General features: G+C 43.8%; 1 protein-coding gene and 1 non-coding gene across 2 annotated transcripts in view; both read right to left on the bottom strand.

The window, feature by feature from the left end:
- The window catches only part of SORCS3 (sortilin related VPS10 domain containing receptor 3), a 638,571-nt gene that overhangs the window by 565,752 nt on the left and 54,107 nt on the right, over window positions 1–18,712 (bottom strand). The window lies entirely within an intron of this gene.
- On the bottom strand, window positions 9,008–9,140 carry LOC130029952 (U8 small nucleolar RNA). The gene has a single exon (XR_008793404.1). It is a non-coding gene; the product is annotated as a U8 small nucleolar RNA (small nucleolar RNA).

Genomic DNA, 18,712 nt, shown 5'->3' with positions numbered 1-18,712 from the left:
GTAGCTGCACTGACTTCAGACTCAGCTTCAGAGCATCAATGAGATAAGAAAATCTCCCAGCCTCCCAACACATCCCAGAGGCCAGACAGCTAAGGCTCTTGGGGAGATGAAAGCGATTTTCTTGTCGGAAACAAAAGCTGAAAGAACATAGATATCATTTGCTCTCCTTGGTCTGGATCTTTTCTCTTTTTTCAATTCTTTCTTTCTTCTCTTCTTTTTTTAAATCTCTTTTTCTCTCCCAGCCCTCTCTTCTCCTCTGTTCCTTCCCTTCCCTTCCTTTCTCCCTCGTCCTGAACAGAATAGTACAGCTTTGGGATCAGAAAGCCCTGGGTTTGAAACTCAGTTCCGCTTCTTTCCAGTGGCATGATCTCCCTTTCCTGCCTGAGTCTCTGTCATGTTTTCATTATGCATTCCAGCTGTCAACAAAATTTGACAACCCTGCAATATATATTCTCTCACGTATTCAACAAATATTTACTGAGGACTTAATATGGCTGCATCAGACATGGGGGAAAGAGTACTACCAAAACCGACCCAAACCATGTGTTTGTGCATCTTATATTCCAGAGGGAGCAAGGAAATCAATAAGCAAAGTGAATATGTAAATTTTTAGATCTGACAGTTCTGCATTTTAGGAGGGGAAAAAATGAAGCAGAAAGAAAGAAAATGAGAAGCAGAAAGGGACATATTTTAAGGAGTTGAAAGAAAGGAGGAAACAAGTCAAGGACCTAGGAAACTCATGCCTAGAAAGTCGAGAGGGAGATGAGGTAAGCATGAGGGAAGGAAGGTAAGCAGTAAATGACTTAGGAAGCTGGAGGATGGGTTGGCCAGGCCTGACCTCTGGGTAACAGGCTGCATTGGTGTGGTCATCCAACATAAAGATCAGGTAAGCCAATGAGAGCTGAGGCCACAGGAATAATCCAGGGAGAGATCACAGGCTTACAACAGGGTTTCAGTCACAGAGACCGTCAGAACTTATCTTCATCAACTTTGTAGTTTCGAACTACTGGCATTTCAACACATAGAAATAGTTAAGGAATGAGACTCAAAAGCACAAACAGAAAGTCTTATATTTTTTCCAGTCCCTCAATAGGATACTTTCCTACCTTCAATATGTTCCCCATATTAAAGAACACTACACTGGTATCAACTACAAAAAACAAATCAAGTACCAAGCTCATCGAGAACACCTTGAGGACAGTGAGGGTCAGAAGATTTATGTGGATTCCTCTCAAGCTCTAACCCAATGACTCAGTCCTTGACCTCTGGTTCAGATCTAGACCCTCCCTGTGCTCCTCTGACCTGGTCACTTGCCAGACTGATAAGGCTACTCCAGTATAACTCTGAGCTACTCATAAAGCATTCTTCTTAGAAAGGCACCATCTCTGAATGGGGAGGAAAGATGGAGAATCCATGTGGTTTGGGTCTCTGTCTAAAACTAACTGACTTGCACACGGCCAACCTGGGTTTGATCCCTGGCAGCCCATATGTCCCCCCAAGCACCACCAGGAGTGGTTCCTGAGCACAGGGCCAGGAGTAAACCCTGACATCACCAGGTGTGAGCCCCCCCAAAAAACAAAACTTAACATCAGACTCCATTCAAGTGCAGCAGAATCCACATTCTTCTCATGCTGACACAAAACAGTCACCAAGATGGACTCATTCCTTACAAAACACAAAACAGAAATGGTTCAAAGTCTGTTCTCCAACTATAGAGGCATTAGACTAGAAAACAATAAGGGGAAAAGCAAATGTAAAATATCCAAATACTGGAAATTAAAAATCATAATTTTTTTGGTTTTTTGTTTTTTTGCTTTGAGAACATACCTAGCTGTGCTAAGGACTTACTCCTGGCTCTGTGCTCAGGGATCACTCCTGACAGCCTAGGGAGGCAGACAAAATGCCACAGATTGAACCCAGATCATCTGTGTGTAAGACAAGTTCCCTACCCACTGTACTATCTCTGGGGCCCCTAAAAATCATATTTATAAATAACACACTAGGTCAAAAAAGTAATCTCTCAGGGTCAGACCAAATAGTACAGAAGTTACATGCCTTGCAGGTGATCAACTCTGATTCAATCTCAAGAACTTCATGGTCCCATAAGCATGGCTGAATGGAGCTCTGGGGGTCTCTCAGCACAGCTGGGCTGATCCAAGTGATTCCAAATACTCCAGGGTCTGACCACCACTGCATTCTTGGGCTCTCACATTGAGTCACTGGAGATTGTCAGGGAAAGGCCGGGAGAAGCTTTCAATCCTCCTCAGCATGTTAAAAAAATTTTTTAATATTTTGAACTAAAAGGAAAATCCATTTATCAAAATTTGTCAGATGCAGCAAAAACAGTGTTTAGGGCATAAATTTATAAGATGACATGCACAGGTTAGAGAATAAAAGGGATCTAAGATTAATAATCTAACCTTCCACCTTAGGACATGGAGGGAACTAAAGCAATTTAAGGTAAAAGCGAGGAAGGAAAAGAGGAAATATCAGAACAGAAATCTTAAAATCAGAAAGACAATAAAAAACTAAACCTAATACTGCTTCTTTGAAAATATCAAAATTGACAAACTTCTGGGGAGGATAACCTGGGGGTGAGGGGAGAAAAGGAAAAACTCCAAAAAAGAAAAAAATCACCAATATCAGAATGAAAGGAGTCATCACTATGGACTCCATTGACAATAAATAAATATCCATAAATTGGATACATTAAATCAAAATACATCAATTCCTTGAAAAATACAAAATGCCCCCCAAGAGAAAGAGATAGCTTGGAAAACCCTTTATCTACTCAAGAAACAGAGCAATACTTAATAACCTACCCCCTGCCAAAAAAATCTCAAAGTTCAGAGACTCAATTGAGAATCCTATCAAGATTTAAGAAAAAAAAAGTATACCAATTAGCTATCGTCTTTTCCAGAAAACCAACCAGGAGGCCACTTTCTACCCCAGTGTGTCAGGCTACAATTAGTCTAATATCAAAACCAGTAAGGAAAGAAAAAAAAAGACATTATAAGAAAAAAAAACTACAAACTAATGTCACTCATAAGCACAGACCTCGAAATCCTCAGTAAATATGAGTAAAATCGAATCCAGTCACGTATTAAAAGAATCACGCAACATGAGCAAATGGGATTTCATCTCAAATCTGCAAAACTGGTTGAGCAACACAAAATCAATCACTGAAAGCTAGAACATTAACAGACTTTAGAAGAAAAATTAGATGATCATATTAATCCATGTTTTGAACAAAACTGTCAGAAAACTAGAAAGGGGGGGAGATCTTTATCAATGTGATAAAGAATATCTACAAGGTAGGGACACAGACCCTAGAACATGACCAGATGTGACCCCAGAGGCTCCTTCAGCATCTCAGGAGTAGTCCTGGTAGACACCCCACACACTCCCCTCACAAAAAATATCAGGGCCTGAGCAGCACTACATCCTTGGACCCAAGAACTGAATCACCCCGCCCCATTGGTTATCACCAGAAGCAGCACCTCAGCCCCATGAATACTTGAATACAACTTGGGAGCATCCCTACCACTAAAAATATATCTATAAGCCAGCAGCAATGTCTTGAGCTAAGGGAAAGCTAAGTCAAGCACCCCAGGGAAGAGAACAGAGTGAAGGCACATTCTTCTGTGTTTGTTTCTGGGCCACAACCACAGTGATCAAGGAACACTCCTGTCAGGGCTCAAGGAGTCATATAGGGTGCCAGGGATCAATCCCTGGGGTCAGGCTCCGAAGGCATATTCTTGTTTATTTAGGTTTTTGTTTGGAGTCATGCTGGGTTCTGCTCAGGGTTAACACTCCTGACTTTGTTCTCAGGAACTATACTCTCTCTCTCTCTCTCTTCCTCTCTCTCTCTCTCTCTCTCTCTCTCTCTCTCTCTCTCTCTCTCTCTGTCCCTCCCTCTCTCTCCATGTCTCCATGTTCATTTCCTCAGATTCGAGGCAGGCTGAGGAGACAGAGGGTTCTTCCTGGAACCCACTTCCACCTCTCAGCCCCCACAGCCCATGCAATTGAGATGATAAAAACCCAGTTCTGGGTGGGGCTAAGCGAAGACAAGGGGCCTGGAACTGCCCTACACCCTGCCCCAGCACACTTCACCCTTTCTCTGCTTCCTCCCGAGCACCTAGTACTAAGGTGCTCCCGAACCCACTCTATCGATGATCTTCCGCTAGAAAGCAAACTCCTGGGGGCCAGGAGTATCTGCTGACACACATATCCCCATCACACAATGGGGGATTTGTTTAATTTCACTGAATGAATCAATCCATTTGGACATTCCTGATCTTTCTGGTTATTTAGACACCAAGAAACCAGGGTAAGAGAGAACAGTGGATTGGAAGAGGGGACCAGGGCCACCTTTGCTGAGAGTATGGGGTCTATGAAAAGACCACTCACCCCAGTAGGAGCAATGCTTCTTCTTCCTGCCCTAAACCCACCATCTGTGGGGAGCCCGCCAAGTTCCAAGGTTCTGGTGCCTCCCTCACCTGGGACAAGCAAAATCTCAGAGATTTCCTAAGCCTCCACATCTCCCCAGACCCAGAGTGACTTCCGGAGCCAAGAGTACCATATGGAAGAATGGCCTAGAACACAACAGTGTACAAATGTTTTCACTCAGCAGCATGACCCTCTGATTTCACTCAAGTTTGTCTTTACAAAAGCTGTGAAGCCAGCTCCCCAATGCGCCCTTAAAGAGATGAATCAGTCAATGACTTGGAACAATGCTTGGAGAGGACAGCAACCAGGGGAGGGGCTTTCTGGCATCCACTGGCCTGTGGGGCAGCACAAGGTCCCAGTCAAAACTTCCCCTTTCTCATCTTTAGACAGAAGCAAAACCAGGGTCTTTCACAGATGGTCATCTGGCTCCAAGAAAACTATAGTTAGAGGGGCTGGAGAATAGAAAAATGGGTAGGGTGCGTTCCTTGTACATGACCAACCCTTGTTCGATGCCCAGCACCCCATATGTCACCTAAGCCTGCCAGAAGTGATCCCTGAGCACAGCAGCAGGACTAAGTCCTGATTACTGCTAGATAGCCACAGTACAGTTACAAAGTATTGCTTTGCATGTGGATGACTTAGGTTGGATTTCCAATACCCCATATGATAGAACCCCAAACTGCCAAAAATGATCTCTGAGTGTAGGGTCAGGAGTAAGCCTTGAGAATCACCAGCGTAGCCTCAAAACAGAGAGAGAGAGAGAGAGAGAGAGAGAGAGAGAGAGAGAGAGAGAGAGAGAGAAGGAAAGGAAAGGAAAGGAAAGGAAAGGAAAGGAAAGGAAAGGAAAGGAAAGGAAAGGAAAGGAAAGGAAAGGGAAAGGGAAAGGGAAAGGGAAAGGAAAAGGAAAAGGAAAAGGAAAAGGAAAGGAAAGGAAAGGAAAGGAAAGGAAAGGAAAGGAAAGGAAAGGAAAGGAAAGGAAAGGAAAGGAAAGGAGGAAGGAAGGAAGGAAGGAAGGAAGGAAGGAAGAAAGAAAGAAAGAAAGAAAGAAAGAAAGAAAGAAAGAAAGAAAGAAAGAAAGAAAGAAAGAAAGAAGCCACCGGATGGGTTGGAGGGACCTTGCTGGATATGAGCTCAAGTGTGATGCTAGTCTTGATACTCTAGGCATCCCCCTTAAACACCCCCCTTAACCCCACCCTCAAAGAGTATTCCTGGAACTGGGGAGCCATGGGAAGGGCAGCTGAGCAGAGTTTAGAGTGAAAACAAATGTACTTCTGAGTCTGGTATCTGCCCAGTTATGCAACTATGCATCTTTGAGATACTAAGGTTTCTATCTGCATTTTCCCGGGCGAGGAGAAAAAAGCATTAGCTTTCTGCTTTGACCAGTGCCCAGGCACCGGTAATTTCTAGATGCCCATCACAGATGATCTGGGATCCAAACCCACACCAGATGCTTAGCTTATGTGCAATCCAGGTAAAGGACTGACTTCTCCACACTTCTATTTTCCGAATTATACAATGACAACCAATAAAAATAACCAACTTGTTCTGCTCATGGTGGATAATCAGATAATATAAAAATGTTTAGAATAGTGTCTGGCTCATTATAAGTGCTTTATAATGACATGAAAGAGTTAATAAAATTAAGAATAATAAATTATTACCAAAGAGGCCCACAAAACAAAGAATCTCATTCCCTCACAAAACCTCTAGCCCATAATAACCAACATAAACATCTGCAGTGAATGGTTCTGAAAACTCACTCCAATCTCCTGACACAGTGATGTTCCAGACTCATAAATTGTCTACTGGCCAACAGAGGCAGAAAGTGAGAGCCCAGGGTATGGTCAGTTTGTCCAAATGCTATGGTCAGTTTGTCTGGATACAGCGCATAGCACACGTTTGTGTCAGTGGTACTTGCTTCTTCAATATAATTGCTAATGAGAAAGAGATGCTGATGCAATTACATACTCTTTAAAGGAAATTGTCTGGAGGGAAGCAGCTTTAAGACACAAGAGTGGACATCATGGGAGATTCTATTCAGATCAATTCCCTGTGAGCAAGTAGATTTAACGGGAAGATGAGCAGCCTCATGGGTCTGCTGCTCCCTTTTGCCGCAATGCCCTTCCGTGCTTTACTCAGGATTTTCTTATGAACCTGTTCCTCCAATTTTCTGTATTCTGCTTTGCTCTTTTTCCCAAGAGTTCACATTCTATTTTTCCATTAGTTTCTCATCTGCCTCATCTGCCTCAGGGGAACAGCAGTGAGACTGGCCTGTTTGACTTAACACGGAGTCTAGAACAGCACCTGAAACACAAGAGCAGATGCTCACAATAAGTGAATACATGAAGCAAAGTTCTTCCCCTGGCAGAGGCGACTACCCGCAGTCTGGCTGGACTGCAGAGTGAAAACGCCTCTGACAGATGACTTTCCTCAAGCCCAGGGAGATGGTTTGGGCAGTAGGACACAGGAAAATTACCCGACCAGGTGCCAGCGCTGTTCTTTCTGATAGATGGTAAAACTTTGACCACCTTACATCTGTAAAACACTCAGTGACATTCCATCATTCAATTAGAAAGTTAAAGAGTTGCAACAAAATTAATTTGCTTATCACCAGGGAAATTAAAATGTCTGCAAATATATTCTGCCCCCGCAGCCCCGTTTCAGGTGGTTGATACATCTGATGGGTTGGCAACAGTAAAAAACAAGTGAGGAGAATTGGGAAAACTAGTTCCTAGCTGGAAGGGAAAATTCAGCAAAGAAAAAAAAATCAACAGCCTACTGCCTGTATTTTTAATCTATTCTCCAACACAAACAAATGATTTAAGGAATGGAAATGCAGACTCTAAGTTAACAGCTCAACCTTAAGGAGAGAACCAGGCCTTAACTACAAATCCAAGTGACTCACAAATCCAAGTGAGTCCTGTTATTTGGCACAGGATTCAAGAGGATGGGCTTAGCAGTGAGCACAGCTTGTATGTCAGTCCCCCTCTGATGCTTGTTTGGGATTTTGGTTTAATTTATTGTTTGGGAAGCACACCTGGCAGTGTTCAGGGTTCTCTCTCTCTCTCTCTCTCTCTCTCTCTCTCTCTCTCTCTCTCTCTCTCTCTCTCTCTCTCTGTGCTAGCTCAGTGATCACTCCTGGTAGTGCTCAGCGGAGTACTGGGATCGGACCAGGACTGGCAAAGTGTAAGATAAGAGTCTTACCCCTGTTCTATTTCTCTGGCCCTTCAGCCCCTTATTAGCTGCGTGGCTTTAGAATATTTACTATTTATTTTCCTAAACCTTTAGTTGTACATCTGATAAAGAGATAACAGAATCAATCTCATGGGTTATGGGATAAAATGTATAAATGGATATACAGCAGAATAGGCAGTCAATGTGGGAAATATGCTTTTATTATGTCAATGATGTTAAACTAGAGTCTTCTTAAAGGATATCACAGGCTGGAGAGCTTGTACAGGGATTCAGGTGCCTACCTTGCTGTGGTCAAGCCAGGCACCACAGATAGTTCCTAAACACTGCCAGGAGTGATTCCTTGAGCAGAGAGTCTGGGGTATGCCCTGAGCACTGCAGGCAGGAAGATCTGACAGAGGCGGCAGCAGGGACCAGAGCTCTGGACTGTGCCCCCATCCCTAGGATGCAAGAGGAGGGGCAAGTCCTCTCCCCACTTTTCCTTTTGTGACAGAACTGTGTCTAGGAAGTTAACAGCAATTGAAAAAAAAAGATGCTTAAATACTTGAAAGGGACCACATGACTCTCCGAGAGACCTGGGAGAAGCAGCGCTGGAGAAGCGATCCTCTTCGGCCTGAGAAAAACAACTGCAAGGACAGAGGCCACACACTTACTACAGGCCAAGGAGAGGGCTCCAGGGGTTGTAGAAAGAGACTACATTTTGGAGCCCGAGGTCAGTTCCTGGCTCCTCATGCCACTGGGTACCCTGAAAGCAAACCCCAGAGCAATCTCACCAGAGCAGCCCCTGAGCACACCCAGGTGTGTCCCAAACACAAGACAAAACAGAAAACCCAAGTTACTGTCAGAGGCCAAAAATCCAGACAGAGGTTAAAAAAAAAGTGGCTAACCCAAAGAAAGCAATAGGGGCTAACCCAAAAATCTGAATTTCTCACCCACCATTCTTTCTCCCCAGCTCGGAATCTAAGCTCATTTTTTCTTTTTCTTTTTCTTCCTTTTTTTTGGGGGGCTAATGTGATTTATCAAACAAGTGATGGTGAGCAATTCAGTGTTCAATGATGCAGAGGTACTCTCCCATGCATTCCTGGGCCTCTCCACCGTGCTCTAGGGCCGGGGAATATTGCTGGCAATCTAGGGACTGGCTGTATATGTTTGAGACTTGCCACTGGTCTTCCAAGACTGCTGCTCGGCGCTGCAGTGCTTGGGATCACAAGGGGTAACATCCAGCAGAACTGGGGGGATCATGCAGTGTTGGGGATGGAGCCTCTGACCACTGTGGGCAAGGTGTGTGCTCCAGCCCTTTCAGCTTTCTCACTGGTTCCAAGTATCCACCCATGCTATTTTTTTAAAATTTTTAATTACTTTAAGAAAAAGATAGGAGCGATTAGGATGTTTCGAGCCTTAGTCATGCAGACGTTGATCACGAATCATGCAAACTCCAATCATCATGTTCTATCTGCCCTCTAAAGAGAGGACCCAGAAAGAATTAGCCTACCTGAAGATCCCATCCTGTTTTTACAAAACAGCTTCCCGGATATAAAATGTTCCATTGACTTGTGGAGACTATCAGGAGCATCCCTTCCTTCAGGACCTGGGTTCCCCTGGGAGGAAGGCGGTCCAGAACAGGGGCTGACTAATGCCTGTACTCCACTGCAAGGCCTTGGCAGCATGTGGCGCCATGGGGAAGGCTGTACCAGGTGACACTGGCACCGTCCATATTCCTGCACAGCTGCGGGTGGGTTGATCCGGGGCACCAATTATCTAATTGCTGCTAATGTTCCGTATATTTACTCAGCTGCAAATTTGCAAGATGGGGCCTGACTCACAAGAAGGAGATAATAATGGGAGATACATTTCCATTTGAAAATTCATGAATAAGCAGCAAGAACCCTGTTTATTAAAATTCAGATGCAGATAAACAATGAGTAGAGTTCCAGGAATAATTGCAGGGTTTCCACAGTTACAGAAAAACCGGCCCCTTTGTCAACACTCCATTGTTCTATTTATACCTTGGGAGATATTGCAGCGAGCATCTATAAATACAATGGAAGCTCATTCATCTCAACCCCTCTCACGTGTGAAGTCCCAACCTTCTCAGCAATAAAAGAACCGCATCCCAAGTGTGTCGGACACCAGATCTTGAGACTGTCACAGGAGAGTCTTTCCTAATATAGGGAATAAAGCAGAACAGGCTTGGATCGGACTGAGCCGGGAGGGGAAGCAACAGGCACTTTATCCTGGTTTCTGAAATAGACGTGAAGTAGCTCCATCTCCCTGAGCTCTCAGCCCCCGAGAATTTCAGAATCCCCGCCATTCAAAGCAGATGGGACAAACTGCCCATGCTAGCTATCCCGACCCTGCTCAGGTGTGACAATCATCTTGACACTTGCTCTGCAGGTGACTGCCCCACATACAACTCTTTGATTACACTGCACTCCTGCTTCCCCCCATTTCCAAAGTCACTGCATACCTCTCATACCCCACTGCATTCACCAGTCTGATTCAGGCCCTGCTGAGTGCAAGCAGCACCCCCATGGTGGGACACAATTGTGACATCCCCATAGTCATTAATATTTACCATAGCACATTTTAAAGGGTTGCGCTAAGGGTTGGACATGGTTTCTATATAAAACGCTCATCCCACTAGCTCTCCGAAGGAGATCCTGTGCCTTTCTTCTTTTAGAGATGAAACACAAAGCGATACACAACCTAGATATGCAGTCAGTAGGTAGCGGTATGAGAACCTGAACGTAGAATCGCCTAAACTGAGGATTTATGGTCTGACTCAATACAACACTACACTTTTCTGCTTCTTGACTCCCTTCTGGAGATAATTCCGAGTTTTCTGTCTCAGCACCCTGGCTTACACCTGTCTCTGTCCACTCATGAATTTAACCATCCCCCTGACCACACAAACACACACACACACACACACACACACATCAAGAGTAGACAGTCATTAGGGTCCATCTCTTGCCAAAAGTCCCTAAATTGCAATATCTGGTCCTAGAACCACAGCAATTTCCCAGGGGTCCACACTGATATGCCCCATGGTTTGGGGGGAAGGGGAAATCACTGATACCCATCTATAAACCTATGTATACTTGCATGCATATATATCTGTGCCTACATAAAACGCCTCTATGCAAATGTGCACACATATATGTGAGTTTCTGCTCAGTGTAGCCATACTGTCTATGTAGTGTTTACATACATACAGGTAAGTGAAAGTCTCTGCAGGGAAGCAGGTTGTACCAGAAATGATGCCCAGATCTGTGCTGTGAAACTGGATCCTTTAGATACTTTGTGCAGACAGAATTTTACTATAAACTGCTCCCATCCATCTTGCGAGGAACTCTTGTCTCAGAATACTCCACAGCTCTCAGAGCCAAAGCAGAAGGCATTGAAACAAGACACGGTGGCGGGGAGGGTGTCCAGGGAGACGCAGAGGAAATTTTTATACTTCACTCATCAGCAAGACAGCAGCTGGGTTCGAAGGTGGGGCAGGGCTCAAGAGCCAGCTGGCAGACTCCCCCCAAAATCTGTGCCCTGTTCATTGAAGAGTGATTTCTCCTCGCAGTCTCATTCCCACAGACAGTGGGGGAAAGTTCCAGCCTTTTGATTTGGACCCAGCATCCCATGGATAGTGAGGGATGGCCAACTAGGAGTTGAAATACTAGTCAGTGGTTCTGAAAATGTCCTATCCTCCCAGCCAAATTCTCTCCTTCACTCAGTGAGTTGTTCACACCCATTTAACACATACGGAGCACCTGCTTGAATGAGCACTAGACTTGTTCAACCAAGTGCAGGCTCCCTGAACTGAACTTGGCTTAGCTAACCTGCCAGGTTCCCGGATGTTCACCGCTTTGGATGCCAACCCTATGCTACTGGTGCCAGATGAAAGATGCCACTCTCAGAAGCCCAAGCATTGTTTCTTCCATCAGCTGAGCAATGTGTTCCCAACAGCTAATTGTTCACAAAACTATGTACAGTTGTCGTATGTGTTATTATAATTAAATTATTTAATTCAATATTATGTAAATCAACAGAAAATGAGTACAAAACAATCCATGTTTCTGTAAATGCTTTGTTGAATGTTTTGCAAAGACTTGATAAAGGTGAGTCACATTAAAAACAATGCAGCTGTTAGGTGTGAACAAGAAAAGTATTAAATACGAGGTGTGTGGAAGAATATAGAATCCTTAAATTGGCTAACCCAATGCCATCTAACTCCATGAAAAAAATCAGGAACTGAAAAATTATAAGTGATTCATCACAGGCGTCACATAAAAACGTAGAACTCTCATCAGCAGACCAATATGCAAAGAAATGACCCAGAGCCTGACTATCAAAAGATAGGTAATAAAAGCACATCTTTTTTTTTCAATGCCGAGTATCTTCAAAATCAGTATCCATTAGTTTTTACGAGTCCTCTGAATTTTAGATAAACTTGTCAATTACAGCAACTGGTCCCCATTGTAAAATGGATGGAGTGGCAGAGCAGGAGGAGGAAGAGGAGAGAACAGAGGGGAATGCCCTTTCACAGAGGCAGGGTGGGAGGGGGGATGGGGGATGAGAGGGATACTGGGATCCGTGGTGGTGGGAAAGGGGCACTGGTGGAGGGATGGGTATTTGATCATTGTATAATTGAAACCCAAGCATAAAATTTGTAAGTCTACAACTGTAGCTCATGGTGTCTCACTAATAACAATTTTTTAAAAAAATTTTAAAAAAAGAAGGAGAAAGAGGAGGAGCAGCTGAATCAGGCAGCAGAAGTGGTGTGGACGGGCAAGAAGAAAAAGTTCCAGAGAAAAGGACTCTATGGGTTTAGTCTTTAGGAATATGAAAGTGTTAGCAGGCAGAGCACAAGTGAAAGACGTCACAGGCAGGTCGAGAGAAGTAGCTATAAAAGCACCAGGTACAATGGTCCGTCTCCACCAATTGGTAGACCTGGAACACAGAACAACTGATGACAAAAACAGGCTTTCCATGAGGATCTGCACGCTTGTGTCTACCAGTACTGTACTAGGACTTGTACTCCAAAGCATGTCTTCCAGCTGTTGTAGGAAAACAGGAGAGTGTGACTCCCACTACTTTGCCAAACCTTTTCACTGAGGCTCTAGAAAGCTGAGCATTGGGGCCAGAGTGATACTACAGTGGGTAGGGCGTCTGCCTTGCAGGTGGCCAACCAGAGTTCAATCCCCAGCATCCCATGTGGTCCCCCAAGCACAGCCAGGAGTAATTCCTGAGTGCAGAGCCAGGAGTAACCCCTGAGCATTACTGAGTGTGACCCCCTCCCCCCAAAAAAGGAAAAAAAAGAAAGCTGAGCATCACAGGGTGGAAGGAGGCCTATCACAGCTTTGGTGTTTCCCCTACCTCCGTCTTCCAAATCCACATTGGGTCCAAAGTTATTTCTCAGTAATGATCAGATCACTGATCTGGGATCAGCTATCATAGCTGATCAACAACAAATTCACACTGGTCAGAGGAACCCAGAGCTGAAAATAACCACACCACTTTCTTTCCTATTTGATGCTATTTTCTTCTAAACTGAAAAGCTGATCCAACCAGCCACATGCCACTGAAATAGGTAATAGATTAGATTACCTGATACACCTCTACACCCTCCAACAAATTTCCTAGTAATCACAGCAGCTGCTATTTTTTCCAGCTGGTTGCTGACAACGTTTCAAAATGAATCCTCCTACACTCTTATTTTTACCCTTGACTAGCTGACTTTAATGGTAATCTCTTTAGGCTTGGAACCCAGATGCAGGGGAAAATCTTTGATTTCTTTTGGAAATAAACTTTGGTTGAAAAATAGCTCTAGCAGGTCATTCTTAAACTTTTGCTTTTGGCTTTTGCTTTTTTGCTTTTGGCTCTCTCCCTGCCCTTCCCATTTTATCTAAATTACCATCCCAATAATTTTCTCGAGAGTTCAGCTACTAAAAAGACCAAAATTTCCATTTCCTTTGGTTGTTGGAAAAGTGTTTCTTTCAAATGATCAGGAAAATGTTCACTCTTTTATAATTAATCAGTTATATATCCATTAATAAATTGGGTCACTTGAAGGTAAACTGGTTAAATCTTTTGCCCATATGTATAACTTTAATACATGATAAAAGCTATAGCAGAAAGTAGGTGCTCAAAAATGCACAAATGGGATGTTGGAGAGATAGCAATACAGTCTTGCATGCAGTTTTCCCTGGTTTGAGACCAGCACCACATATGGTCCACCCCTGCCCCCCATCACACCCAGGAATGATCCCTGAACCCACAGCCAGGAATAAGCACTGAACATCACCAGGAATGACCCAAAAGACAAAAATTTTTAAAAAGCAACTAAATTAATGGAGACTTTTCATGACTACCCTGTGGAGAAAGCAAGGTATAGTTACTCTTTAAACTGAGGATAGACTCCAGGATATACAAGAAACTTGTAGAACTTTACAAGAAGAAAACATCCAACTCCATCAAAAGATTGGGAGAAGAAATGAATAGAAACTTCCTCAAAGAAGAAATTCAAATGGTCAAAAGGCACATGAAGAAATGCTCTACATTGCTAACATCAGGAAGATACAAATCAAAACAACAATGAGGTATCATCTTACAGCACAGAAACTCGCACACATCAATAAGAACAAGAACAACCAGTGCTGGCGCAGATGAGGGAAGAAAGGGATTCTCATTCACTGTTGGTGGGAATGCCGACTGGTCCAGCCTGTTTGGAAAACAATATGGACATTCCTCCAAAAACAGAAATTGAGCTCCCATATGACCAAGCAATACCACTCCTGGGAATATATTCCGGAGATGAAAAAAAAACTGCAATAGAAATGACATCTGCATTGTATGTTTATTGCAGCACTGTTCACAATAGCCAGAATCTGGAAAAAACCCAAGTACCCAAGAACAGATGACTGGTTAAAGAAACTGGTACAGCTACACAATGGAATACTATGCAGCTGCTAGAAGAGATGAAATCATGAAATTTGCATATAAGTGGATGGACATGGAGAGGAGTATCATGCTAAGTGAAATTAGTCAGAAAGAGAGAAACAGACATAGAATGACTGCTCTATTTGTGGAATATAAAGTAGCATAAAATGAAACTAACACCTAAGGACAGTAGAGATAAGGGCCAGAAGGATCACACCACAGTTTGGAAGCCAGCCCCACGAGCTGGGGGAAAAGGCAGTTGAGATGAAGAAGGAACCACCAAGTAAATGATGATTGGAGGGATCACTCGGGATGGGAGATGTGTGCTGAAAGTAGATTAAGGACCAAACATGATGGCCTCTTACTATCTGTATTGCAAATCATAATGCCCAAAATCAGAGAGAAAGGAAGAAAGTACCTGCCACAGAGGGAGGGAATGGAATGGGGTGGGGGTGGCAGGAGGGACACTGGAAACAATGGTGGTAGAAAATGTGCAATGGTGTAAGGATGGAGGCTCAATCATAGTATGACTGAAATATAATCAGAAAGGCTGGAGTGAGAGCAGGGCGGGTAGGGTGTTTGTCTTGCACGCGGCCAACCTGGGTTCGATTCCCAGCATCCCATATGATCCCCCGAGCACTGCCAGGAGTAATTCTTGAGTGCATGAACCAGGAGTAAACCCTGTGCAATGCCAGGTGCGACCCAAGAAGCAAAAAAAAAAAAAAAGAAGAAGAAAAAAAGAAACATAATCAGCAAAGTTTATAACTGTATCTCACGGTGTTCCAATAAAATGTATTTTTAAAAAGGGGGGAGGGGAACTGAGGAAAGACTCCATAAGTTCAAGCTCTCTGTTCAGAGTCACCCAAATTAAGATTCCATCAACATTTGTCTAGAGTCATATTCCTACTAGATCAGGTACCTGAAACTTCAAAATCGGAATGCAAGATTTTATTGGTCTTTGCATCTGTGGAACTAGAGTCAGGCTCTTAACTAGTTCAATGCCCCTAGATCTCAAGATGGAAATGCCGACACTGGAAACAGGGGTTCTCAGAAATGCCCTTCACAAACTGCATCCTCTAGAGTGCCACAATGTTGTTCTGACATGTTGGGTTCACGGAACCGGCAAGAGAGGCAGCTGTGCAGTCCACCCAACCCACCTATTGCGCATGGGACAGGGAAGGAGGACAACCCCTAGAGGGAGGATAAGTATGTTGGGCCATATGAAAAGACAAGACAGAGACAAAGACAAGACAAAGGCGCTCTGAGATCCTCTGGAGGGAGAAGACTTGCTTTATTGCAATCAGGCCTAGCTTTATATACCTTAAGAGAACAGGGAGAATGGACGAACACCTTTGAGGAGGGGGATTTCTCCCACAAGCCCACAAGCAATCAAACAGAATGTTCTGGTCCCTCACTCTCCTGACTGGCTTGCAATTAGCTTGCTCAATGGTCCCTGATGTTCTGTTCGTGGCACAGTGAACTGGACACTGCATCCGGTCATCTGAGGAGGGAGGAGGAGTCACTGATGGGAATTCAAGGGGGCTCTGCTAGGGGAGGGGCTATCTACCGCTCATCCGCTTGGGCTAAATCTTGGGGGCTCACTCTCAACCCCAGCTGTTCCCCTAATCATCCCCTGTAGCACCCCACACTACAAGAAAGTGAAAGGAGCAGGATGGAGGCTGTAGAACCTGCTTAAGGACACCGTGTTTCAGCTGTGTTCAGCAGGCCTGTTCACAGCGACACCAGCAGGCTGCATCTACCAAGATTCAGCGCCCACAGCATGTGGTCCAAATCTGGCCTTCCATATGTTTTTATATAAAAAAAAAAGTTGCACCAGCACCTACATGCACCCACTGTGTATATACTGTGTGAGATGTTTCTCAGAGCCTAATTTTTCACCCTGTGGCCTACAAAACCAGAAATAGTTACTATCTGTCCCTTTACAGAAATTGCCTGCATGGACTCAGTTAACAACATGGACACTACAGCAAGAGAAATTAAGTAAAGTACTACTGATATGCAAAGAACTAAGAAGGGTAAATTTTCTACCCTAGACCCACCCCCCTCACTCAAATCACAAATGACTTCAGCACTTAATATCTGCTTAAAAGCATCTTGCCAATAATATCTACTCTTCCCTGAACTCTTGAACCAGACATCTACCCCACTCATTACCATTGCATTTGAGATTAGCAATCAGCAGAAAAGCTAAAGAAAACAACATTTTTACTCTATTTTAAATGAGAAATCAGAGAAGTGCACATTGAATGTAGTGCTACGTACAGGGAAGGTGGCATGCCTTGTAATGGCCCAGATCTCATTAAATGATTTTTTTTGGCTATTATCATTTGGGCTCACCAATGGATCTGAATGGACTTGCCAATGAAAATGAACATTTAATGTGTTGCTTTTCTTTTGAAAGGAAATATATATTAGAATCAGAAAAGATGAAAATCGATTGTTAGGGAAAGTGATTTCAAATTAAGAGTGTTATTTTCTGTCTTTAGACTTTGTCCTGGGTATTACCTTGCAAATCTCTTAGCCCTCTCCATGTCTTACTTTCCAACATTTACTCAAAAATGAAAATCATTTCCTACCCTTTCTTCCCCTCCTCCAAATCAGTCACTTGGAATAGATGCATTAAAAAAGAGAGAGAAATAGCATAAGCTATGAGCATTTTAAAAGACTATCCCAGGTAAATGCTAAAAATGATTAATGATCATATTTACTTGTTTGGGGGTTTGGGTTTTGTTTTGTTTTGGTTTTCTGGTTTGTTTTGGTTTGTAGGCCACACCCAGTGGTGCTCATGGCTGACTCCTGGCTTTGTGTTCACAGATCACTCCAGGTTGGACTCAGGGGACCATTTGGGGTATCAGGGATCAAACCCAGGTTGGCTGTGTGCCAGGCAAGGGCCCTATCTGCTCTAGTATCTTGCTAGCTACCATGCCCATAGTTTTTATAAAGTAGCTTTCTACTGAGAAAATGGTTAACAAAAGCTGGAGAGTGAAAGACAAACTTCTCCTTTACTTTAAATATGGGCAATATACGTGGAAAAACTAGTATGAATTAGGTTCTGGTAATAAGAGAAGACCATCCACAACTGCATTCTCTAAAGGCTAAGCATGTATTCCACTGTAAGAATAGCAACCTCTGGGAGAAATACGTAAGGCTGGTCACTCTCCAGCCTTAAAGAACATGGACTATGGTTGGCTGTAAGTTCCAGTATGACCAGGTGACTGATAATCCACAGCCTCTGCTACAGTCCAGGAAAACACAAAGTCTCTGCCTTCAATGTAAGACTGGGGATGCCTGTGTGAGTAGAAAGCACTGAAGGAGAAAAGACAATAAAGCCCCCTCCCGCCCCCGGCCCCATTACAGCCAGCATCTACTGTAATGACTTCAGCACTTAGTATCTGCTTAAAAGCTGTCACCCTGATCCATAATTCGTAGGCCCTACCTCATGATCTGACCCACACTCCTGTCCTTTGGAAATTGCTCCTGCTCACCCATTTTATTTTTTAAGAGGCTGTCAATCAGGAAATTCTGCCCTTCCACTGGCCCAGAGGTGGGTTGAACCAAAGAGAGGCCATTTCTTCCAGAACAAGAACATAAACAGAGAAAGAAGGAAAAGATGAAGGGGCAGATGGACGCTTTTGGTTGTTGTAAACTCTAAACTGCCATTTCTCCCACCACATGGAGAGCACTAGAAAAAATGAAACAAGCAATGAGTAAAGCAGAGTTGAAGGAGAGAGAGTGAATGGCAAGCTTATAACCACCGGAGTCTCTAGACCCAGAGCCAACGAAAGCAACAGCACCCCTGATATCTAAAGTTCTAGTTGTTTCCAGCGGTGTGAAATGTTTGTCTTAAATTCATTCAGTGTTAGTTGCTGTCACTATCCATCCAATCTTCCTGACTAGTCCAGTGAATACACATCTCAAGGCATCTCGTTTACCTTGACACTGAGCTCCAGGCACCGGTTGTAGGTAGTTCGGGACGACCTGAAAGCACCACTCTAAACCACCAAAACACTCCTGCCTAAGAACCACCACCCCTGATGCACTTTGCCTTTGTTCTGCTCTGGGGTATTTATGCATGCATGTTTTCGGCAAGCCTAGCACTGAGTATTTATTAGAT

The sequence above is a fragment of the Sorex fumeus genome, unplaced genomic scaffold (genome assembly GCF_029834395.1).
Source record: "Sorex fumeus unplaced genomic scaffold, SorFum_2.1 ptg000043l, whole genome shotgun sequence".
NCBI lineage: Eukaryota > Metazoa > Chordata > Mammalia > Eulipotyphla > Soricidae > Sorex > Sorex fumeus.
This window is presented reverse-complemented; position numbering and strand designations above follow the sequence as displayed.